The 24,359-nt window shown below is 48.7% G+C and overlaps 1 protein-coding gene and 1 pseudogene across 4 annotated transcripts in view; both read left to right on the plus strand.

Moving 5' to 3' along the window:
• Nucleotides 1-24,359, plus strand: part of ALDH18A1 (aldehyde dehydrogenase 18 family member A1) — a 77,778-nt gene that overhangs the window by 23,382 nt on the left and 30,037 nt on the right. The window lies entirely within an intron of this gene.
• LOC146543911 (rho GTPase-activating protein 32-like) lies at nucleotides 15,655-23,521 on the plus strand (annotated as a pseudogene).

Here is a 24,359-nt window from a genome sequence, read left to right on the forward strand (position 1 = left end):
GGGTGACCTCAGAAATTTTGCCTGTCCCTAGCCTTAAATCCCAAAAGCTCCCCGATTTTGCTGTTACTCAAATTTGTGTTAGGGTTTACTGTTTTTTGGGGGGTTTTCCCTTCTTTTTCCCTTTTTCAATTTAAAAATTTTTAAAAAAAATTTCCTTTTGGGAATGGTTCGTTTGGAGGTGAAAACCATATTTTTTTTGAATCAAATGTTATTGGGTTTTCCCTTTTCCCCCATTAAAAAAACCTTTTAAATTGGATTATTTTGAGGTTTTTTTTTTTTTAATTTTTGAGGTTTTTTAAAAATTTTTTTACTGTCTCCCAAAAAGGGTAGGGGGTTTTTTGCCTTTAAAAACCTGGTTTTAGATTTTAACGTGTTTTTTAAAGTTTCCATTTTTTTTTAAAATGGGGTTTTTTTAAACAAAGTCATGATAGTTCTTTTGTGGGAAATTTTTACTGGCTTATTTCTTCCCGGAAAAAAGTTCCCCCAAATTTTGTGGAAGGTTGTTTTTAATCCCAGACCCTTTTTGGATTTATTTTCTTGGTTAATTTTTTCCCAAAAAAAGGAAATTCTCCCCTTCCGCTTTACCCTTTTTGTGGGATTGGGAAAAATTGGGTGGAAAAAAGGAAGTAAGGTTAGTTAAACGAAAGGAAAATGGGGGGTAAAAAAATCCCCGTGGAAAAGGAGAATTTGAAGTACCCCATGGACCATGAATTTTGGAGATGAGAAACCCCCTTTTTGGGACAATTTTTTAAACGGGGGTTAGGCTTTAAAAGGAAATCAAAAGTGTCAATGAGCAAAATTTTTCCGGTAAAGTTAAATAAAGGGTCGGGGTTACCCCGAAAAAAACCCCAAAAGGACGATTTGGGGGGGGAATTTTTCCTTGGGTTATTAAATGATTAGGGAGGGGGCGGCCCCCCGGGCCCCGGGAAATTTTCTCCTCGGGTTTCTTAAGGCCATTGGAAAAAGGGTTTCCCAACCCCCTTGTGTCACGGGGCCTGTTTCTTTTTTTTTGGGTCGGCTTTTCCAGTTTTTTCCCTCCCAGTTTCTTGTGATCCCCCTCCCTTCCTGTTTGGTTGAGGCCCCCTTTTCACTGTGAATCCACTCACTCAACTGTATTAAAAAAATTTTTTTAACCAAAAAAAAAATTTACACCACTTAAAAAATTATTTTTTCTATAAAACCAGAATGGGGGGGCCATTAAGAAAGGGGTTTTTTCTAAGGGGGAAAAAAGGGTGGGAAAACATTTGGTTTGAAAAAATATTTTTTTTAAAATTTTCCCTCATCTTTTCGAAAAAAGGGGGCTCCCCCTACCCTTTCATTCGGGGAAAAATGAAAAAGCCTTCTTCTCAGGAAAGAAATAGTTTCAAACCTTTCGTAGACAAAAATATTTGGTCAAATTCTATAAACAAAAAAAATAGTTGAAAGTTTAATCAGAAAAAAAATGACCTGAATGGGGAACAAAGAAAAATTTTTGGGTTAACAAAAAAGAACCCCTTTCTTTTTATGGGAATTGATTTTTGCCATTTGCTGGTTTTGTGGTGTGGAAAAAATACCCTGCAACCAGCAGTTATCTAAAAAAGTGTACCTATTGCAAATTGCAGAAGACATGAAAGACATTTTTTTCCCTGAAGAGAAAAAACAGAAACCTCGACAGGCATTGATGTGCCTGTAAATTTTACAGTGCCGATGCAAAAACTAGCTTCGTTTTTACAAATGTGTCTTACTTTAAAAGGGAAAAAACGCTCGGGAAAAAAAAAAATAAAAACAAGAGACATCCCCACCTTTTCTTCTCCCCAAAAAGGGGGCGTGTAGGAGCCAAGATAAAAAAATTCCGAAAAAATGCCTTATTAAAATTTTATCAACAAACTTTTTTCCCTGAAATAAAAAACGGGAACGTTTTTTTTAAAAAAGCGGTCAAAGGGGTTTTTTACTGGGTCAAAACTTAAAAAGGTTTTGAATACTTTGGGGATTGATATTTATCTTGTAGTTTTGTGCAGGGCTAAAGTGGAAATTTAGTACTTCGAATCCATGCACGTGGACCAGTAGGAATTAAAGGGACCTTAACTAAAAAGTGTTGGAGGGGAAAATTTTTTTTTGTTTTTCCAAAATTTTAAACCCTTTCTCCAGAACCCCCTTCCCTTTAAAAAAACCCAGAAAAATTTGGGGGAGGAAAACCAGGTTAAAATTTTGAGGAAATTTTCCCCCTTTCATCTAGGAAGGGTTTCTTTTCTTTCCCAGGAATTTTTTAATACTTAACCCTAATATTTTGCTCTGTTTTTTCTTTTTATTTTGGCTTTTTCAATTTTTTTTTTAAAAAAGTACTGAAGAAACCTTGTTTTTCCCAAATTTCTTTGAAAAAAGCCTTTTTGGAAAAGTCAAATATTTTTTTCTTTCCCCTAGCCCTTGAAAAAACATGGGGGGAACATTTTTTTTTTTTTCCCTTGGTCTTTTTTTTTAGAAAAAAAATTTGTTTTTTTAAAAATTTTTTGTCCCTTTTTCTCATTGACATCCCAAAATTTTAAAACTTTTTTTAATTTTTTTGTATTTGAAACAGTTTTTAAAACATTTGGAAAACCCTTTATGTTTTAGGACAATTTTATATCTTTTTTGTTTTTTGGGACTTTAAAAATAACCAAAAATCATTGAATTTTTAAAAATTAAGTTTTTAAAACTCTTTTTAAAAGAAACAATCCCACAACCCGCATCACCCAGCAAGCAATTTTGAAATTTTAAAAAAATTAAATGAAAAAACCCCCTTTTGTGAAATTTGAAAAAGTGAGGAAACACCTGAGTCAGGGCCAGGACCATAAGCGGGGCAGGGGGAGACTGGAAAATTAGGTGTGAGGGGAGGGGGGGGGGGAGTTTAGGAATCTCGGTAGTGGGCAACGGGCCAGAGCCCTAAGCCCACTGGGGCTTGAGAGGGTTATAGGGTCGATGGGTTTTGGCCCCTAGAGCAGCCGAGCCTGGGACTTTTTCGGTTGTTCTGGGGGGGGGAGTAAAAAAGGGGGGTTATAAGTTTTTCTTCCCCAAAATCTTTTGGGGGCCTAAACTTTTAGGGGTTTTTGGGGTTTTAACATAAAATGTTTAAGTTTAGGGTTTTTTGGAGGGGGGGAAAGAAATTGCTCAAACAACTTAAAAAACTTTTTTTTAAGAAAAAGTTGCTTTTAAAAATTGTAAAGGGGTTGAGTTTATTAAACCATTACCCTTAAGATCGGGGCGTTTGGGGTTTTAAAAAAATTAAAAATTACTCCCCCCAAAAATCCAACTTTCAATAACAAGATGTAAAAGGAATCGAAAAATTTTTAAAAAAAATTTTTTTCAAAAGTTTTTTTTAGGGTAAAAACCTTTATTCAGTTTATGTTTGATACAAATTTTTAATAAAAAAAAAAAAAAAAATTTTTTCGGGAAAAATCTTAAATTTTGGGAAAAAACTTAGTTGGTAATCAATTGCAAAAAACGGGAGAATTTTTTTCTCAGCCTAAAAAGGGGACCATTAATTTTGATGACAAAAAGGGGCATGGAAAACCAAAAAGGAAAGGGCTAAAATTTTTTTTTGGTTAAAACCCTTTTGGGGGTTTTATTTTATAAAGATGCCCCCCAAAAACCCACTCAGCTAAAAAGGGGCTTTTTTTCCCCACCAAAAAATTTTCAAAAAAATTTTCCTGTACACAATTTAAAAGGTTCCTTTCTTTCCTAAAAGGGGTTTTTGAGGTGGAAAAACATACCCTTGCTTAGCTCCCAGTTGGGAGCTTGAACCCTTTTCCCAGCCTACCCCCAAAATGTCTTTTTTTAATTTTTCCCCTTTTTCCCTTTTTGTTTAAACCTTTCCCCCCTTTTCTAAACCCCGATTAAAAATGTTTCCCCCTTTTTTATATGGCCCCAGATACGGGGGAAAACGCTTGTTCAAAAGCCTTCCCCTTGGGCTAAACCAAACCCCAGGCCTCAAAAATTCCTTTCCTTGTTCCCTTTTTGGGCCTTTTTTTAATTTAAAGGTTTTTGGCTCCTTAAAGGCCTGGGGGGCCCCAAAAATAGTTCTCCTGTAGATAAAAAGGAAAACCCCCCAGGGGCCCCGGGGGCCCGTTTACGGGTTTCCCCCCAAAACAACATTCCATCCTCCTGGCTTTTTCAAAAAAAGATTCTTTCCTTTTTCAGCCCCCCCAAGAAAAATTTTAATTTTGAAATTTTTAAACTATTTAAAGGCTTTAAAGTCCTTTTTAAGGGTTTCCCCCTTTCTGTTTCATACAAAAAAAAAGGCGTAATTGGGTAAACATTTTGCCCTTGGTCCAACTTTTTAAACCCCCTATTTCCCGGGGTTTAAAAATTCCTAGGATTCTATGATCTTCTGAAAAAGGTGGGTGGTTTGGTTTTTTTTTTCCTCACACCTTTTTTACACTAAAAAAAGCGTGAGGTTTTTTTCTGTCCCGGGGCCTCTACCTGTTGAATTTTTTTAATTTTCATGAAGTGTGGTGACAGGCCTTAAAAATTTTCAGGACCTGTGGCCTTTTTAGGCCCAAATTAAAAAGTATTTTCCCCAGGAGGCCGAAACAAACCTTCCGGCGGGGGGGGGGGGTTTGCCCCCAACCTTTTCTACAAAAAAAAAATTTTTGGGATAATTTTTCTTTAAAAAAAAAAGGGATTTGGGGTGCTATTAACCAAAAATTTTTGGAGAACAGACCTAAAAACAAGTGGGCATAACACCCAGGCCAGAAAGGAAACACATCCTTGAAAGGAGACCCGGGGTAAATGGGAAACTACTTTTTTTGGCAGGGGGAAAAATTGGGGAAAAGAACCACAAATCCTTTGGGTTCAGTGTTGACTCACCAAAAATACCCCCTTTGGTTTTTTCCGTAATTTCTCTTTTTTGTTTGCTTATTTACCCAAAAAAAAGGTTGAAAAGAAAACAGTCCTTTTATAAAAAAAAAAAAGTTTTAAACTTAAAAAAAAAACCAAAAAGCGGGAAAAGAAAACCCAAAAAATTTGACGAAATTGAACAAGATTAACTTTGAAGCGGGGTTTTTTTTTTGGGGTTTTAAATTGTAAATTGCAATTTAACTTTTGGTTTAACAGGGGGGGGCTTCAAGCAAAAGACGGGGGCCACTTGGGGAAATTTTAACCTCCGCATTTCAAATTTAATTCCAAAAAAAAAAACAAAATATTGCAACATGCCTTTTTTCAAAAATGAATTTCTGGTCCTTTTCCTTTTTCCTTTTTTCTTTAAAAGGCTTCCCAGGTAATCAAAATTTGTTGTTTAAAGGACTAATTTTTGTCGGGCGGAAAAAGGTGCCCTTTTCCCCCCGGGTTTAACATGGGGCAAAAAGAAAAAGGGGGGGGGGGAAAAGAAAAAAAAAGAAAGCTTCCAAAGCATCTTAAATCCCAGTTTTGATTTCCCCGCTCAAGAAACCCTTTCTGCTAAAAATCGGTTTGGGGGGAAAAATTTGGATAAAGAAAAAATAGTTTCCCAAAGTAAAAACCTCATTCTGCCCCAATAAAAAAGGCAGCTTTGGGTCATTTTTTATTTTGCTTTTTTTGGAAAATGCTGGATTTCCCCTGCCCTTTCTTGGGGGCTTTTTTCCCAAAAAAGTTTTCTAAAAAAATCGAATTCGAACGGGAAACTTTAGAAAAGGAGGGAGGAAAAAGCTGGGCCTTAAAACTTTTTTTTAAAAGGTTGCACCCGCCGCTTTTTTTGCCTTTTTTTGAGAGGCCCCTTGTGGGCACGTTTTGCGATAAGAAACCCAAAAATCCGTTTCCTTTTGGGAAAAAAACCTTCGTATCTGGAAAAAAGCTACTGGTTTGGGGGGAAACTTTTTTAGGTTTTTTCCTTTTTGGACACTATGGAACTTTTTCTTTTTAAAAACGTTTTTAGCAAGCTTTTTTTTCGCCTGTCGAGAACAGGATTCAGCCCCCACCGTTTTTAACTTGGGGGACTAAAGAGGGGAAATTTCGGGTTTGGGCCCCAAACAGAGCGGAGGGTGGTTTTTTCGCAAAGGACCCCTGCGTTGGGCCGTGGGGATTTTGTAAAAGGGCCCACTGTGTAAAAAAAAAAAAAAAAAAAAAAAAAAAAAAAAAAAAAGCTCGCCTTTTTCCCACAGCCCGGGTTCTGGAAGGGGAATACTTTCCCTTTAGTTTTCTTTTTTTTTGGAAAAATTTGTTTCTTACGGAAATTGGATTAAAAATTTAAAAAAAATTCCCCCTTCCCCCGCTGTTGAAAAGGCTTCCCCGTGCCTGGGTTTCCTGGGGCGGGTGAGGCCTTGGGTTTTCAAAGGAAAAAATAGAACTTTTTTTTTTGCCCTTTTTTCCCTCTTTTAAAAAGGTTCTGCCTGTCCACGGCAGGGTTTTGGGGCTGGGCTGGGACTTTTTCCCAGATGAGTTCTTTGTTACGGAGGCGTTTCCCCCCGCCAAAGCAGGTTGGGGAAAGGTCGGCTTTTAAAACCCTTTTTCTTTTTTTTAAAGTAAAATGGAATTGCCTTAAAGATACAAAAATAATTTCTTTTTTTCCTTTTTTTCCCTTACAGGGTTTGGGGAAAAAATGATTTTTCCGGGGTGCCCGGTTTCCTTACGGTTTTGGGGGGTTTGGGGTTTTTTTTCTTTGGGGAACAAGATTTTTTTACCCCTCGAAACCCCTTTTTTTTTAAAATTTTTGGTTTTGGCCGGAACAAAGTTACTGGTTAAAAAAATTCCAAAGGGGTTTTGGGCGGGATTGTTTTCCCAAAAACGGGGGGTTAGCTCCTTGCTCCTGAATTCCCTTGTTCGGCTTTTTCTTCCTCCGTGCTAAAAAAAAAAGGGTTTATGAAAATTTTTTTTTCCCAAATGTTTTCTGAGAAGTCGAGGGGTTAGATTTTTTTTCCCTTCTTTTCCCTAAACTTTTTTCCCCCAGGGCCCAACCGGCCCCGGCCCCGAAAGAAAACGGCCGGTTTGGGCGGGCTCCGAAAAAGGGCCGGTGTCGAACGTCCGTGGAATTTAAAGGCCGGGGGGGGGGCGGGGGGGTTTTGGCCAGGTAGGGAATTGTAGCGTTCTTTTTTGGGGAATTTGATTTTTTCAGGTTTTTTTGACTTAACGTTTTGCGTCTTCCTACCCTCTTCTTCTTTTCACCCTTCAATGAGCGGCCCTTTTTCTCACCCGGTGAAAAAAAAAAAGGAAAAAATCGGGGTTTGTTCTTTTTTTTTTTTATTTTTTACGACGGCCCAACAAGGTTTCTGGGGGGGGCTTTGCTTTTTTTCTCGTTTTTTGGGACGAACACCCTCCCCCCCCCCAAAAAAATGGTTTTCCCCCCCCAAACGAAAAAAGGGGGGAGGCCAAGGGGCGCCGCCCCGGGTACCTGGGCTTGGCCGCGGTCCCGGTGCCCCCCGTCCCAACGGGGGAACGCCGATGGGTTTTTGGCGCCCGGGCATGCGGGGTAGGGGAAGTGGCGTTGCCGGTCGCTGCAACGGCCAGCCTTTGTTCCGGTAGCCTTAAAAAGGGTTTGGGCAAAAAACCCTCTCGCTTAAAAGCCCTTCAGTGCGCGGCCCTTTCCGCCCCGTCCGCTTTTGGGTTTTCCCTTCCCGGGGTTTGTCCGGGTCTTTTTTTCCCGCGGGGAACTCCGACCACCCCGGGGGAAACCCAAACGGCTGGGGGCCCCCCCGGCCCGTGCAGCGGGGTGGAAGACGAGGGTACGCGGAAAAATGGAGCAAAAGCCGGGACTTGGGGGGGCCTTTCGGGCTGGCAAACGGGCCCGGAAAGGCGGGGACTCCGGGGGAGTTACTGGCGCGTCCCCAAACGCTCCCCGGGCGGTGTGGTGGGACAATGTTTTTTTGAAAGATCTCCTTTTCCCCCTCGGCCGGGGCCTCTCACCCCTTTTTGGGGCCCCAAAAGAAATTTTGGGGGGGTTCGAGGGCCTCTTTTACGCGGGTTAAACCCCCCTCCACGTCCCTTTTGGTTTGGATCCCCCCCCGGTTCCCCCCCTTTTTCTTCCTCCCTTCCCCCCCCTTTTTTTTTTCCCCTCGCTGCCACCCTCCCCGCTCCGCCCCTTTCCCGGATTTTTTAAAACCCGGGGTCCTTTTGCACTAAAATTCCGTTCAGGGGGGCCGAGGGTTATCCGCGATTTAGGGGCAGTGTCCCCAACCTCCTTCCCGGGGGTTCCATGGGGGGGGTTTATCCCCTCCTTTTTAAAAAATCCTCCCTTCGTCCCCCTTCCCCCCCCCTTTTGGGGAAAACCCCCTTCAAATTAGGGGCATTTCCCTTCGGGGGGGCTGTCCCGGGGCGGGGTTTCCTCCAACCCTTAAACCCTTTCCCAAACCCCACCGATCTTTCTGCGGCGGGTTTTTCTTTGAAACCGTTCCCCCTTGGCCCCCCCCTTTCCCCAAACCGGGGGGGAAAATTTCGCTTTTCCGTTTTTCGGCCACCCATTCCCCCCATTCCCGTTGGCCGGCCCGGGGGAAAAATTTTTCGGACTTCCCACCCCCCATCCCCTCCTTCTCTTTTTGGGGGTTTTTGGCGGGGAAAAACCCGGGGGTTTTAAAGGGAGGGGGGGGGGGGAAAAGACAAAAAAACTAGGGAGCTTCCCCCGGAGGGACGGGTTGGTTTTAAAAAGGTAAAAAAAAAAAAGGGTTTTTTTTTTTTTCCCCTTTTTTGCCATGTTTCCTAAAAACCCCAAAATCAAATTCAACGTGGCAGCAGAACAAAATTAAAAGTTTGGCAAAAAGGGGGGCCCTTTTTTGCGTCGTTTTTTTGTCTACCAGAGTTTAAAGGGGCCCCGGGGGGGGGCAGGGGGATTTTTTTACAGAAAAGGGGTTTTTGGGCCCCAAAAAAGGGAAAAAAAAAAAAATTTTTCTTTTTTTTTTGGGCCAAACGTTTTCCCACAAAGTAATAAAATCCCATTCTCCCCTGGTTTTAAAGAAAAAAATAACCCTGCAGAAAGAAAAATGGCCATTTTAAAGGGGCCCAAAGGGTTTGGGGGTTTTTTCATCCCCTGATTTTCACCCCCTTTCCCCCGGTTTTTTGGCTGGAAATTACGGGGCCGGGGTTGAGCCCTCCCCGGCCACCGCAGCCCCCTTCCAGCATCCCTTTTAATTGTTTGGGCGGCGGCCCCCGGGGGAAAAGGGGGAAGGCTCAGGGCAAAAGGAAAGGGGGGTCACCCCCGGGTAAAGGTCCCGGGCTTTTTGGGGGTGGCAAGGAGTGTGGGGCACCTGGGGCTGGGGGGCGGGGGGAAGGAAAAAATTTCACTGCCCGGCTTGACTGGGGGCCCCACACGGTGCACCTCCGCCGGGCCGCGGGGGGTTTCCCAGCGGGGGCTCCCCCCTTCCCGCACCCCCCCCCCGAGGGGAGGGCAAAAATTTTCCCGGTTTTCCCCCCTCGGGCCAAAGGCCCCCCCTTGGGGGCAGGAATGACAGCTGAACCCCCGGGCAAAAGGACCATCCTCCCAGGCGGTTTGTTTTTAGGCGCCCGACGGGGCCTTTCCCCCTTTTCCCCCCTTTGGCCCTTGCCCCTTTTTTGCTTTTCCCCACCTTTTTCCAGGCCCCCCTTTTTTTCCATTCTCCCCCCTGCCCCCCTGCCACCCCCTTTCCCCCCCTTTTTCCAGTTTAAAATCCAAACCATTTTTTTCAAAGGCATTGAAAACCGCAAAATGCAAAAAAAAAAAAACCCCAAAAGGTCGCTTATTAGGTCCTCCACTTGGGGGCCCCACTCCCCCCGGGGTTCCTCCCCCCCTTTCTTTGGGCTTCTTTTTTATTTCTTTAAACCTTCCCCCAAAATTTTTGCTTCACTATTCCTTAACAGCTTTCAAGATTGGACCACCTTTTTGCCTTTTGTTTAAAAAAACCCCCCCCTAAAAGGGGGGAAAACCCAATTGGTGGGCACCCTTTTTTTCTTTTTTTTTTCCCTTCTGTTTTGGGGCTTTGGAGGAGCCTGAACTATGGAACCTGTGGGGGGGGCATATGGGCCCAGTCAGCCGGGAAAACCTTTCCCCCCCCCATTGAAACTGGCCCCCAAAAACCCCCCCTAACCCCCGGGAGGATGGCTCGGTTTTAAATTTTTTTTTTTTCCCTTTTTTTAGGGTTTATTGGCCCTTTTTTTGGGGGGCCCTAAGCGGTTTTAAGTGCATTTTGTTTCCCCCTCCTAAAACTCCCCTTTTTCCTGGGGGGAGGGGGTTTTCTGTTTTTTTCTCTGGGGCTTGTGTTTTTTTTTTGCCCCCCATCTGTTTCGGGAATGTTCCCCCCCCCCCAAAGGTCCGGGTTTGCTGGGGGGGTTTAAAACTTAATGCGGGCTTGCCCCTTTCCGCCCCCCCTTAATTTCTTGCGGGTTTTCTCCTTTTTTCTGAAGCCTTTTTCCTTTTTCGACTTTTGCTATCTCCCCCCTGGCCCCCAAAGGGGTTTTCTGAGCCTTTCCCACCCAAAAAACAGTCCCCTCTGCCCCCTATTCCCTTTTTTTTCCCCTCCCGGGGTCTTTGTTCCTCCCTTTCCCTTTCCCCCACCCCTCTTTTCCTTTCCCGTATTCTTTCCCCTTCTGATTTTTTAAACACTTTTTAAATTTTTTTGCGCCCCTTTGTTCCCACGTTTTGCAGCCCCCGGGGTTTCCGTTTTTGGGTTTTTTTTTAACTCGGTCGTGGGGCTGGCCCTGGCCCGTCCTTGGGGTTGGGGGGTTTTTTTTGGGCGGGAAAATTTTTTTAAGGAAGGGGGGTTTAAAATTTCGCGCCCCGGGGGTTTTATTTTTTCCAGCCAAAATTCCGGGGCGGGGTTGGTAGTGCTTTTACCCGGGGACCTGGAAGAAAGGACCCCCCCCAGGGCCTTTGGGGCTCTTTCTTTTTTTGGGCAGTTTTGTGTTTTGGAAAAAACCCAAAGGGAAATTCAGGGGCCCCGCTCCTTGGTACCCAGAAATACCCTTGTAAGGGAGTTTTGTTTTCCCCCGCCTACGGACACCCATCCCCCCCCCCTTTTCCCTTCCCCCCCCGCCCCCTTTTTTTAAAGGCCGGCTGTCCTTTTGGGGGCCCCCCTTTGGGAAAAACCCCTGCCCCAAAATGGGGACCCGGAAAAAACTCCTGGCAAGGGGCCCCGCTTCTTTTTTTCCCCGGGAGCTGTTGGCACGGGGCCCCCCCTGTGTTTGAAACCGCCCCCTGTCCTTGTTCTGGCCCACGGTTTTCAGGTATTGCCTCCCTTGGATGGAATCCAAATTTTTTGCCCCCTTTTCCCCCCCCCCAAACCCCCCCCCCCCCCCCCCGGGGAAACGGCCCCATACCTGATCGGTGCCCAAGCCTTCCACTCCCAAAAGGGACGGGCTCCCCCGAAATTCGGGCGCCCCACCCAAAATCCAGTACGAACCCCCCGGTTAGGGACCTCGGGGCCCTTTCCCCAAACCCCCCGCCCAGGGGCCAAAACCCCCTGAAACCCCAGGTGGGGGCCCCACCCCCTGCCCGCCACCCCAAGGGACGGGGCCCAAAGCCCCCCAGCTGTTCACCCTTTCCATTACGGAAAAACCCCCGGGCCCCACCTACCCTCCTAAAAAACTTTTCCCTTGCCCCAAAATATTTCCTTACTTAAACCTTTTTTTCCCCCCCTTTTTTCCCTTGCTTTTAAAGGTATCCTTAACCATTTTCCCTCCCTTGCTCCCCTGTAAAACCCCCCCGCCCCCAGCCTGCCCCTGGGGGAGGGGACCTTTGGTTTTTTGTTTTTGGGGGGGTTTGCCCCCGGGGTTTCTGTTTTTTGCCGGGATTTTCCAGGCCCCCCTTCCTGAGGCCTTCTGAAAGGGGCAGGGGGGGGCCCTTTTCACACCGGGGCGGACCCCTTTTCCCCCTCGGGGCTGGCCCCCCGCCCCTCTGCTGGGTCCGTCCCCCGTGGGTTCCACAAACCCGGGGTCCCCCTCCCGGTCTGCCCTGTGGCATGAAGATCCCCCCCCCCGCCGGAACCCTTTGGGACCCCACTCGCCACCAGCGCCATCCAGACGTAGCCACTGAGCCCGCTCTCTGGACTCGATCCCGGGCCGGTTTTTTTGCCTCGAACTCCACCCATTAAATCCGTATCTTTCCAACTTGGAGAGAAGGATGTACGGGACATTGCGTCAAAGGTTTTTGAAAACCAGGTGGATGATATCAGGGCTCTTGGCTCGTCTATTGAGCAGTGACACCGCCATTGGCAGCCGCCCGGTTTGGGGCCCCGCAGGTTTACCCTTGGTCCTCTGGATCTCCAAAAAAAGGTCCGTGCCCTTTTCTGCACCAAGGACCACATCTGGGCACACCCCCTAAGATGGATTATGCAAATATAGTCTCAGATAAGGGGGCCTCCTTACTTCACAAGTGCTACAGGAGCTAATGAGAGCTTTAGGAATGAAGTGGGAGTTCCTTCCGCTGGCATCCTCCTTTTTCCCAAAAAACAAAACAATCAATGCGAAAAAGCGCTTATCAAAATTGATTTTAGAGCCAAAATTTTACCTGGACAAAGTGTTTACCTTTAGCCTTCTCAAATATGAACTGCTCCACAAAGGCTTAGGAGTGTCACCAACGAAGGCTTTTGGGTGCCGATTTGGGAGGAGGGGTGAGATGCCCACCTTGAAACCAAGGATAAGTTTTTTAAGCACTACACACGGGGTTGTCTGCTTCTCTGTTATCCCTCAAGGAAAAAACGGCGTTGCTCAAGCCCACCTCTGGAATTTCTAGTCCCTCACCTGGGATTTCTTCTTTGTAAAGCTGTGCTGAGAACTGGGCTGACTCTTGCACCTGGAAATGTATGCAAATCTGCAGACACAGACAAACTTTTCCCTGCAGGTTGAGCTTGTCAGAAAGGTGATTGGTTAGGTGAGCTTCTCTTTAAAGCATCAGGTTGTACAAAGAAGGAAATGTTTAAAAGCTAGGTGGCCTGTTTTTTTTTTACTAGGGATTGTTTTGCAAGGAAAGGTTGGAGATGCTTTTGCAATGGAAGATGGAGAGAGAAAATCAAGGGAAAGGCCCGCTGTGCACAGCCCCGCATCGCATCGCACCGCTCGCCCTGCGCAAAGGAGGAGCAGCTCAGCAGGCTTGGCCTGGGCCTTGGAAGGAGCCAAACGAAATCTGACCGACCCCAAAGGAGCTGGTTCTGCAGGTTGGTTGTTTTCTGCTGTTTGTCTCACTTTTCTGTTGCTCGGGGGGTAGATTTTTTTCATGATCAGGCAACAGGAAACTTGCGCGGCATTTTGTTTCAGCTGTCCCAGTGCTTTTGATCCTTGCTGGGGGGATGGGCGTTTGCAGAAGGAGCACGTGCTGATGTCCACCGCTTGGGGATGAGTCTACTTAGCGGGTATTTTCTGGCAGGACGAGGCTTGGGGACCAGGCCAGGTCAAATCCGGTGCGCTTTGCTCCCTTCTTAGGCTTGCTTTTGCTCGGAGGGTGGGGGGGTGAACCTTAGAACCAATGCCTCAGACGGGTTTGCAGAGAAAGGGGTCCGCAGGCCTGGTGGGGCACCACGGAGCTGTAGCGAGGCGGCATCCTGAAAACACCAAAACCCCACGGGGTGTGAAGGTGAGCTGTGGGCTCCAGTAACACGGGGGGAAAGTGCATGCTCGGGGTTTGGGACGTTTTTCTGGTGGTTTTAAGTACTGTGACAGCACGCTCGGTCAGTTTGAGTGTGTGGAACAAGCGTGACATCCTTTTTGACGGAGTCCTGTGAAAGAGTCCTATGGATTTGGGGCTGAGTTTAAGGTGTGCGCACATCCAGGATTGGGGTAGGGGATAGGCAAGGGAAGTTGGGGTAGAGATAGGCTCAGGACCAGAACCTCTTCCATCGTTACAAACTCCCGCTTTTCCTTTTTGGATTACAAATCCGGGGTTTTTTAATGAAGGACAGACCATTGTGCAGTTTCAATGATCATTCTCGCCTGGTGTTAATTGGGGGTTTTTTCCCTACTGGAGCGCAGTTGAAATGGATGCTTTGTGATCTGGTCCCTCTGGCGCGCTCAGATGAGCCCAGTTGGCCCCGGCCTGGCTCTTGGTTGGGAGCGTGCCCAAGGTCGAGAGTTGGCCTTGTTGGCTTTGAGACTTCTTTTCCGTTGCACATTGGTTCTTTCTGTTGTTTACCTTGACTTCAGCCGTAACTGAGGATGAAGCTCCCCCTGGAAGGAAGGGTTGAATTGGAATGCAGTGCAAAGGGCTGGAGCCAGCAGAGCAGGGCAAATCATCCGCCGGCCAGCCCTTTATCCCACCTCGATACTGGCTCAGTCCCGGGTCCCTCACTGCATGAAGGACTTGAAACCCTGAAATTGTCCAGAGAGGAGGGGAAGCTTGAGAGGTCCAGAGCACCATCTTAGGGGGCGGCTGAGGAACGGGTTATTTAGTCGGAGAAGAGGAGGCCAGGGAAGGCCCCTTTTCACCCTCGCAGTTAGCTGAAGAAGGTTTAGTTGAGGTGGGGTCGTCCTCTTCTCCCCGTGTAATATGATAGATGGAGGGAAGGCCTCAAGTGGCACGCGGGAGATTCAGGTTGGATGTGAAAAAAACGTCTCCACAGGACGGTCAGACCGAAAAGGGCTGCCCAGGGGTGATATTGTTACTGTCCCTGCGGTGTTCAAGGGCATTGGGTGTGTACCAAGCGACGTGGCTCAGGGGGAAATGGTGGTGGTAGGTGGGTGGTTGGACTGGAAACTGGAGATCTTTCCAGCCTTGCAAATTCTTGGTTTCTATGAAAGGCTCTGCTGGTGATCTTTGCTGGGTGAGCAGGCAGCTGTTCCACATCCATGGGATGGGAGGTTTTTTAACCTTACCTTGTCTTTCATGTCTTGTGCCCAGTAAGTCTGTTGTTTTAAAGCAGCATCTCAATTTCTCAGCCCCCAGAGCTCTCCCCCATCTTCTCCCTGTGCGTGAACCGCGTCGAAGGCCTTGCAGACGTCGGGGTAGGTGAAGTCAGTTGCTCTTTTCTTTCCCCCCCAGTGCTGGAAATGGCGGGGAACGGGACTTGGGACGTCCCAGCAGTGGTTCCTACCTCACAGAACCCGAACGGCGTTCTGCCATGTATCGGGAGTGAATCTGACCTAATTAGAGGACGAGGGCCTGTAGCAAAAGAACGTGCCGCACTTTGTGGTGCAGATTTCTCTGAGCTGCCAAGCAGGGCCCCAGAAGCTTCCTTTTTTAAAGGGGGAAGGTTTCAGCAAGGATTTTTTAGAGGGAAAATAGTTCATCACAATTTCCTTTCATAGCCTTAAAGCACTCTTGAAGATTTACCTTTGGATTCTAAATTAATTTTAAATGACTGAAGAGAATACATGTCACCCTCACTTTTTTTTCTGCACAGAGAGTCTTCTAAACGTTCGATGTGTTCCTTTCGGCACTGAGATGAAGCTGTGGGAACTTAGGCTTGGATGAATTTTCACCCAGGTGCGGGGACGTGTAATTTTACTTGATGTTGCTGGCAAAACAACAAGAGAGAGAAATTTATAGGTTTGCATGCATTTCATTTTTTTTTTTTTTTCAGTCGTAACCATGGAACCTGGAAGGTTCCCCCAGAAAAAGGGCATTTGTCACCTGGGCTTTCTACAAAGACAGAGACAGTGGAAGCAGCATCCAAACAGCTGCGAACCCCTGCAAAAAAAAGGAGAGTTATCCTGGCAGGGCCTTTGGAAACCTCAGCCTGAAAGCCCAAGCTGTGTGGGAGCTCCTCCCACGGTGCTGACTCAGCTCTCCCCCGCTTTTGGTAGGAGAGTTAGACTTCAGCCCTTCCGTTTCCGCCCATGCGCTCCCGCTTTGCCCTGCCCGTGAGGTTTTGTTCCTCGCACCCAGCTTGGCACGTGGGATAAGGGCCTCTGTTTAGCACGTCATTTTCTGCTGGTGGTGTCAGGCTGATGACAGCTCCACTGAGCTGGTGGTTAGTGAGACGCTGATAAAAAGCGCAGATACAGTTCTCGGTCACTGACACACGAGCTTTGGGCGGCCACACCACAGAAACAGGGAGTTTGTGTTTTCATTTCTGGTTTCTGGATTGCCCCTGCCCGTTGTGGTTGAAGACAGCGGGGCCAGCCCGCACGCCTTTCGCTCATTTCCCTCCCCCGTGGATGGGGAGAGAGTTGGGTGGAAAAAGTAGAAACCGGTGTGAGATAAAAACTGTTTACTGAGGTAGAGGAAAAGATATATTATGAAATAAAATAACAAACGATTCTACATGACAAGTGATAACAAGCACGCCACCACCCGCCAACCCCATGTCCGCCACCCCCAGGCAGTAGAAGAGAGCAAGATGAACTCCGCCCCTTTTCAAAACCCCCTTCCACTTGATGCCAACGGTAGGAATACCCTTTTCCAGTTTTACGTAGCTTCTTAATCCTGTTCCCTTCCTCTCCGTTGAGAGCTTGCGAGAATGCCTTGGCTCTGTGCAGTTCTTCTTATCAGAAACCAAAACATCGGAGCATTACGCGTGTTTTTCTCCTCGAACCCAAACGAGACATCCCAAAATGATTTCGAAAAAAATCCTTCCCTCCTGAGACTGAGGCAGCCCCCCAGCGTCCGTTTCCGTGAGCCAGCGGGCTGCAGTGGTGCATTTCCCGGCAGCGTTGGCCAGGGGTGCTGGGGAGGCTTTGGTGCCCAGCTTTGGCATTGCACGGTGCCTGTCAAAGCGGCGTGCTGAATGCTCCCGAGAGCGAAGCAGCATTTGATCCACATGCCAACCTTTCCCGGAACCTGATGCCTTGTGCTCTGCGGGTGGGGGTTTGCCCCCCAAGCTCTTCTTGCAGTAGCTGTTTTCCCAAGGGGAATCCTCCCCCCTACTCTGCCCTGGTAAGGCCTCATCTGGAGTACTGGGTCCAGTTCTGGGCTCCCCAGTACAAAAAAAACAGGGAAACCTTGGAAAGAGTTTCAGCGGAGGGCCTCAAAGATGGTGAAGGGCCTGGACTCTCCCCTGTAAGAAAGGCTAAGTGAACTGGGGCTGTTCGCCTTGAAAAAGATGACTGAGAGGGGACCTGACCAGGTTTTTAAAATCGAGGTGTGGTGGCCAAAGCGGGAGGCCAGTCTCTTTTCAGTGGTATTGAAGACAGGATGAGGGGAAATGGACATAAGCTGCAGCATAGGAAGTTTTCCCCACGAATGTCGTAAGAACTTCTTCACGGGACGGGACGGACACTGGAACAAGGCGCCCCCGGGGGTTGTGGAGCTCCTTCTCTGGAGATATTCAAGTCCCGCCTACCTTGCGACCCCGGTGTAGGGAACCTCTTTGCAGGGGGGTTGGTCTCGATGATCCTAAGGTCCCTTCCAACCCCTACAATTCTGTGATTCTGTTTGAATTTCCGCTGTAGGCGTGCGAGCAAAGTGCTTTTTCCCCCTTTCGTTCTGTCCCACGGTATTTTCCCCACGGTTTTGGGAGAAAAGGAGCGATGGGCAGCAGTAGATTCTGTTATTTACTCTCTGGTGCCTCATCCCTGGACCACGCTGCACAGAGGATGTGCGCGTGTTTTTTAAACCCGGGCGCAGTAAACGGGAGCCGGTTGGACAGCATGAGCAGCAGCTCAGGGCCCTCAGAGGATGGCTTTGCAGAAAGAGCAGAATGCACCTGAATCCTCGGATCCTTCTGGAGCGATTCACCAGCTGGGCCACAGTGACTGAATCGGGGCTTGGCTTGGGGCTGCCGGGGCCCCTTTTCTACCACCCCTACCCCTGGCAAAGCACGCCACCCCGTACCTACGGCAAGCGTTGGTCTTAGTCCCACGTTTCATGCGGTCTTCGAACCCCAGGCAGGGGGCAGCTTCCCCGCAAAAAAAGGGAGGGAAAAATAGGTCATCATGGAAGAAAAAAAGGCAAAATCCACTTGGGAAAGAATTTTATAAAGCTCTGGTGGTAGTTTCTGTTTTCTTTTTCCCGTCTCTTCTTTGATTTCCTTCAGGTGCAATAGGTCAATGCTGAAACGCCCTTGAACTGAAAAAAGGACTCAGTTGGATTTTACATAGGCCCTGCACTGCAAGTGCGCTTTGGGAAAAGCTTCTCTTCCCCAGGGCAGAAGGCCCCCAGAGGGACGACTGAGGCCAGGACGAGGCCCACAGGAGCAAGCACCGGGCCTGCGCTTTGGTCACGGCGACCCCGTGCCGGCTTTCTCCGGGATTGGGGCGAGAGGAACCAACCGCCCATGACTGTAAATGTTGGGGTGCCGCATTGGAATATTCCCGGTCTGTGACTCGTGGTCTTGCCTCCCACCCTGCCGTGGCGGAGCCCCGGTGGCCCCTCAGTGATTCATAAGCGGCTGGAATGAGGGGAGGAGCAGTGCGGCTGCATCCTTCATTGGAGCGCTTCACTCGAGTGAGTAGCCGCTTGTTCACTTGGCACCGACTGATACCTTCTTTTCACAACCGCTGTCAGCATTTTGTAGGTAAGCTGAGACAGCGGGGAAGACGGGGGGGCATGAGGGGTGAAACTGCTGGCTGGCTAGCCGTAGTGCATCCTCTTGGTCTTGACCATCAGACTAATTTTCACCCGTACATGCATCCCAAAAGCCAGTGTAGAGGCGGCATTTGTCTCATGTTTTTCCCCTCTCTTCTTTGCTAAATTGTGCAACCCACTGACCGGCTCTTTCTCTCTTCTCTCCCCGCCCCTGCCTGCTCCCTTGGTGCACTTTCGCTCGCGGAAGAACAAGCAAAGTGACAAGAACGGCTGGGGGTTCAAGGCACTGCTCCTGGTTCTAAATTCTTTGCCAGGTACGTGCCACGCTTTTGTCCCCCACGTGGTTTAAGCACACCGCGTTTAGTAAGCAGCCTCATCCACTTTGACGGGACACCGTCCCGTGTGGGTTTTTTCCATTTTCCCCTCCAGCTCAGCCCTCAGAAGGAGCTGTCTGTGTGCGTTGACCAGCAGCTTAAGGAAACCAACCCTTGGGCAAAGAGTCCAGCCCAGCTTGTGCAAGCCACGACGTGACCCAGGACACAAGCATGCGGCTTCGGCTGTGTGAGTGGCTGCCGACAGCTTGGGGGGAGCACAGCAGAGATCGAGCAGAGGAAATCCAGTGCGAGGCTGCGGCCGGCGTTGGAGGGTGCGGCTGGTGGGACCGGGGGCTGGGGAGCAGATCCACCCCCAGCTGACCCCTCACTGCCCTGCTGCTGCGCTTCGGAGTGCTCCGAGCAAGGCACCTGCTCTTTGTGCCAGAGCCCCATCTGCTACAGAGGGAGAGCCCTTGGTAAAATGCTGCCTAAAAGGGCCCGTCCCTTTGAATGGCTGAGCAAAGTGTTGTTTCTAGAACACCTGCCTATGCCCGTGGGGGACGAGGGTAGTTTTTGAAGAAGTCTCCCCATCGGGGTGTGAACAAGAAATTAAAAGTGTGTTTTTTTTTTAGTTCCAGCTTGTGGTGCCTGTGTGATGGCATCGCTGCACGAATCGGCCATGGGGGCTACCGGCACGGATGGAGTAGAGTATGAAGCCTTGATTGGTCTTTGTTCCCTGACTTGAGCCAGCAGAGTGAGCGCAGATGTGCTCTCCAGCTTTTCAAGGAGGAAGTCCTTGCGGCCATTGGGTCACGAAAAGCCCGCCCTAAAACTTACTTCCTTGCTACGGGCATCGAGAGGGCCGTAAAAGTCGTAGTAGACAAGTCAGGTCTGGCCTAATAAACGTGCAGAAGCATTTTTCCCCACCTGCCGGATTTTGTCACCCAAAAACAAAGTGTTTTCTCGTCTTCACCAAGTTAAAGGCAGGTGGGCTTCTAGTGAGCCAAGGATTGGGTCAGTGGACCGGTCCTGTGTCCACCCACGGCTAGGCTTCTGGCAACGGTTACAGGAAGTGAGCAGACTCTTACCTCCTCTTTGGCAAGCCAGTAGTGCAAGGTGGCAAGTTTAAAAACGCCAGAGCCCTTTTCGGTTGTGGTTTTTCCCCCTTACTGGCAGAGAGAGAGCACTTTTTCATTGCCCCGGACACGCTGTGCACTCCGGAAGAGAAACAAAATGTTCTTTTGACTTCGTTTTTTGTTAAAAACGCCTCGGGATAAGGACCCCAGTGCATCTCCTGCAGCTTTCTCTGCTGATGTGGTCCTCAGCGACATCCTCCTCATTTGTCCTCACCCTTTTACCGTGGCCTGTGGGTCCTGTTTAGACTGAGACCAAGGGAACCCCCTGCTGTCCGTGAGATCCCTCTAATACTCCCCCTGTTCGCGCTCACGTTAATAAGAGATATGTTGCCCAGGCAACCGACAACACTCCTTTGAGGTAAGCAGTTAAAGGGGATCCTTTTTCGGTATGGAAAAGCAATAGGCGTGACGCACCGGGAACATTCTCTGAACATCAGGATGTTTGGTAGCTGAAGCCCAGAAGAGGGATTCCAAATCAGACGCACTGGGTGGAGCAGGGAGGATCAGCCCGCTCTAAAATACGGCTTTTTTGGCATTTAAAAAACTTCTGACAAACAGAAAGCCCGTGTGGTAGCCTGGTTTTCGAGCACAGCAGACCCCTGATTGAAGTGTGTAGATCTGTTCAGGAAGCCCCGCTGACTTAGCCTCGGATTAATTGGAGCTCTCCCTTTCGCAGAGAAACTTGCTGCTTCTGAGAACCAATTCCTACGAACAGCTGTATTCTCTATGTTGTGAATCGTAGTGACCTTCTAACTCCAGGTTCAGTTTTTACAATGGCAGATGCCTTACGAGCTGCAAATGGGCAATTGCTCCCACTCGACAGTATTTGGCAGTGCAAAAATGCAGGTTTGAGCTGTTCTTTCCTCCCAGCCGTGCGAAGCTGGATTATGTTCAATCTCTTGCAGTGGGAGACACGGTGCATCATTGCATGCCAGCAAAGGACTGAGCCCCGGTTGGGGGCAAGCATGGCTTTCAGGTAGGCACAAGCTTCAGGCTTAAGCGCACTTCGGTCAAGTCAGGAATCTCACTTAGAGCTGCTCTGCCTGGACAGGCGGCTCGTGGACAAAAGGTTTCCCTGTTCGGTGTCAGAGGACTTTCCCTTTTTGCGTGGGCTTGGGCCAGAGCTAAAGTTGGTCTTTGTAGGAAACTGCCTCCTCAATTCAATTTAGAAGCAAGAGCCTTCACAACATGCATCAGGTCGTGGCCACTGAACCACCCTTTGGAAATACAGCAGCTAAGACACGTTTTTTCAGTGTCTGAGAGCATCTGTGTTTTGCACCCAGCAGAACGTGAAGTTAGTGTCTTTTAGGAAGTCACTGCCTTCAGCCGGGGTAGGGTAACAGACCCTCCGCATGTTTGTTGCTGCTGCTGGCTGCAGGACGCTGGGTAGCTCAGAGTGGGGGTCACAGCTGCATGTCAGTCAGCAAGCAGGAATTTCATAGCTGTGCTAACTCAGATAATATAGCTGCATCAATCAGTTCGTAATACAAAAAACTTCTGTATGAAGTCTTTTCCTACAGGCACACTTGAGATTTAGGGGTGCATAGCATACTTGTCCTCTCCTTGCTCCATACACAGTTTTATGGATATTTGGCTGCAAGTGTTGAATAATTATTACTTTTAAGCAGGCCATTTTCTGTTGGATAGTCTTAGGGAACGCCCCGCAGGCATGTTCTGATGAAAATGTTACATTTTACCAGTTCAGGCCTAAGAAATGCTGCCTTCAGTATTGCACCTCTCTTCTTCTTCTTCTCATTACAGGTTGGATTTTTCCCTAGGAGTGTGTGGAGCTCATTAAAGAGAAATTCCGGAGCGTCTCATCAATTCGGTGCCAAAGCCAGTACAGATGTTACATTTGATGGTGCAGGAAGCAAAGTGGAGTCTTTTTTGGGGCGTGTTCCGTCTTTAGTAGCCCCCTTTATCCATCCCCACGTTTTCCTCTGTGCTGACGATCCTTCATGCAACCACGGGGCGTATGGCTGGTGCTTTTAGGCAGTGAGAAGGAGGGAGGCAAAGGCAGTTCTCCTGCCAGTCAGTACGAGGCTGAGAACAGCCAGTGCCCCCTGGTGGACAGATCGAGGTTTGGCTGTGCTGGTGGCACGCTTGATCAGAATGTGGCTTTTCAAGAGGATCCTTAATCCCCAAGTTTTAGCAAGCTAAGCAAGAGGAGTGCATTAAGCTCCATCGGAACGCGCAGAATTTGGCCCAGTCCTCCTGTGTTTGTGACTGGACTTGGGGAAATCCAAAAATCCTCATAGAATGGCTTGGGGTGGAAGGAGCTGAAGCTCATCAAGCTCCAAACCCCTTCCTCAGGCTGGCTTCCAACCAAGCTTCACATTTAATGCGAGATGAACCCCGCTGTCCAGGGCCTCCTCCAGCCTGGCCTTGGGCTCCTCCTGCAGGGATGGGGAGAATCCGTTTTTGTACGTACTGTGGTAACGTTCTTCCCATTTTGACGTGCTCTGTAGAATGTGTTGTGCTCGGCCTCATCCAACTGAGCCAAACCTAGAATGACCTGGTTTCTTCTTTTTGTTGTGCAGTGCCAAAGAAACGCAGCAAGCTCGTCACTTCCTTCGTTCCTTGGTGAAGGCCCGCCCAAAGAAGCCGAAGGAGCGAGAGGTGGAGAAGGAACGGGTGTTCGGCTGTGACCTGGGGGAGCATCTTCTCCGCTCTGGTTGTGATGGTAAGGACGGCCCATTGCTGAGGTCTTCCTCGTTGGGAACCTAAAGATGAAAGGGAGATCGTATCTAGCAAGGGGCAGGTTGATAGCAGTGGAGAAAAGGGTAATGGGAGTCAATGGCTGAAAGGTAAACTGAGTAGATTATGGCTGAAAGACAAATGCTCCTAAGGGACACGCACATTTGTATTTGCTTAAAGCAAAGCCTGTAAGCCAATCCCACACTAGCCTGAAAACAAAGGAAACCTTTTGGCCAAAGAGAGTGTCCTGCATCAGTTTCCCAGCTCTTTCCGGGCGTGAGATTTCCCACCTCCATTCCCGTGGGAGCTTGATGGGACTTGCAGCGTCTCCGGCTTCCCCAGAATTACTTTCTCCAGGCTGATTCCTAGGCCCTGGCATTTCTTGAACGCAAAGAACACATTTTCCGTCCAGTTCCTCACCAGCTCCTGCAGAGGTGTCTCTGACAGCTTTCCCCTCTAAGGAAGAACCGAGCAGCAGCCTGGCTGGGCTTAGCTGATGGGCTGTGACAGGAGCGCAGCCTGAACCAGGACTCAACTCAGAGCTCAACTAACCGCTGGCCCCGTCTTCTTTAGTCCCCCAGGTCCTCCAGAGCTGCGCAGAGTTCATTGAGCGCACGGCGTGGTGCAGGGGATATACCGCCTGTCCGGTGTCGCGTCCAACGTCCAGAGACTCCGGTAAGAGCGCTGCGACTGATGCAGCTGTCAGCAGGGGCACGTGCCCTGTTGCGGGCGTTCAGGAGGCCTGCTGGAAAACGCCTTAGCAAAAAAAAAAAGGTCTCCTTTTGGAGACATCCCATCTGGCATGGCTCCCGTGGTGCTGCTGACCGAGTGTTTGTTTTCTCCTGTAAAACCAGGAAGCCCTTCCGATTCTTGATTGTATTTGGTGTGGCTTCTGACTTGTTTTCCTCTTTCTCAACCCCCTCTGCTCTGCCCGTTTTTGTGTCCTTCTCTCCAGCCATGAATTTGAGTCTGAGCAGGTTCCTGAGCTGACTGTCCGCGACACTCACAGCGTGAGCTCCCTCTGCAAAATGTACTTCAGGGAGCTCCCGAACCCTCTGCTGACCAACCACTGTACGACGAGTTCTCAGTAAGCACAAGGCAACGTCTTTCCTTACCTCTTCCCTGGGCCTCTTGGAGACTTTGGTGGTCCCAGAAGGTGGTTATTTCCATATACACAATGCTTGCGAGAATTCCCAGTTGGGGTTGTTTTTTTTATTTTTTCCCCCCAACTATTTATAGAACGGGACTGGGATTATAGCAGAGTGTACTTGGAGATGAACGCCCACTGCGAGGAGCTGAGCTGCCCACCAGGCTGTAAAGCGGCCCAGTGCTTGGACCCCTTTGGCCTCGATGGCACCAGCTGTGTGCCGCTTTGCTCCCCAGAGGCCTCTTGAGGCCTAAAAAATGTCTCGGTGCTGCCCAACAGTGCACTGTCCCCATGGTTCCCGACCCTGCGGCAGATTTTCTAGCCCGATTTGTGTCTCAGTCCCTTTCTGCACTATTCCAGGTGCTGTTTGTGCCACTACAGATGAGGAGCGGCTGGTCAGAATGCAGGACGTCATCCAGCAGCTGCCCGCTCCTCACTACAGGTCAGTGCTGCACCAGCCTGCTGAGCTCAGCCCTGCTGCACTTCAGAGGGCAAACGTGCCATTCCAGGCTTTATCTCCTGCTAGCAACACGATGCCTGTGTATGCTGAAGGGGTTTGAAGGCTACACAGGGTGAATTTATTGGGTCAGTTCCTGGCACGGCGGCACGCTTGGTGCAGCTGATGGCTGCGGCGGTGCATGCTGGGGCTTGGTGCTGCAGCATGGCACTTAGTCAAGTTGATCTACTTCGTCTTCAGTGACAGTAGCAGTAACAAAAAACCAGCATGAATTGAGGCTTGCTTTGTGAATCGCAGCACTTCATGCTGGTTGGTGCTGAACGTT

The sequence above is a fragment of the Meleagris gallopavo genome, chromosome 8 (genome assembly GCF_905368555.1).
Source record: "Meleagris gallopavo chromosome 8, MGAL_WU_HG_1.1, whole genome shotgun sequence".
Taxonomy (NCBI): domain Eukaryota; kingdom Metazoa; phylum Chordata; class Aves; order Galliformes; family Phasianidae; genus Meleagris; species Meleagris gallopavo.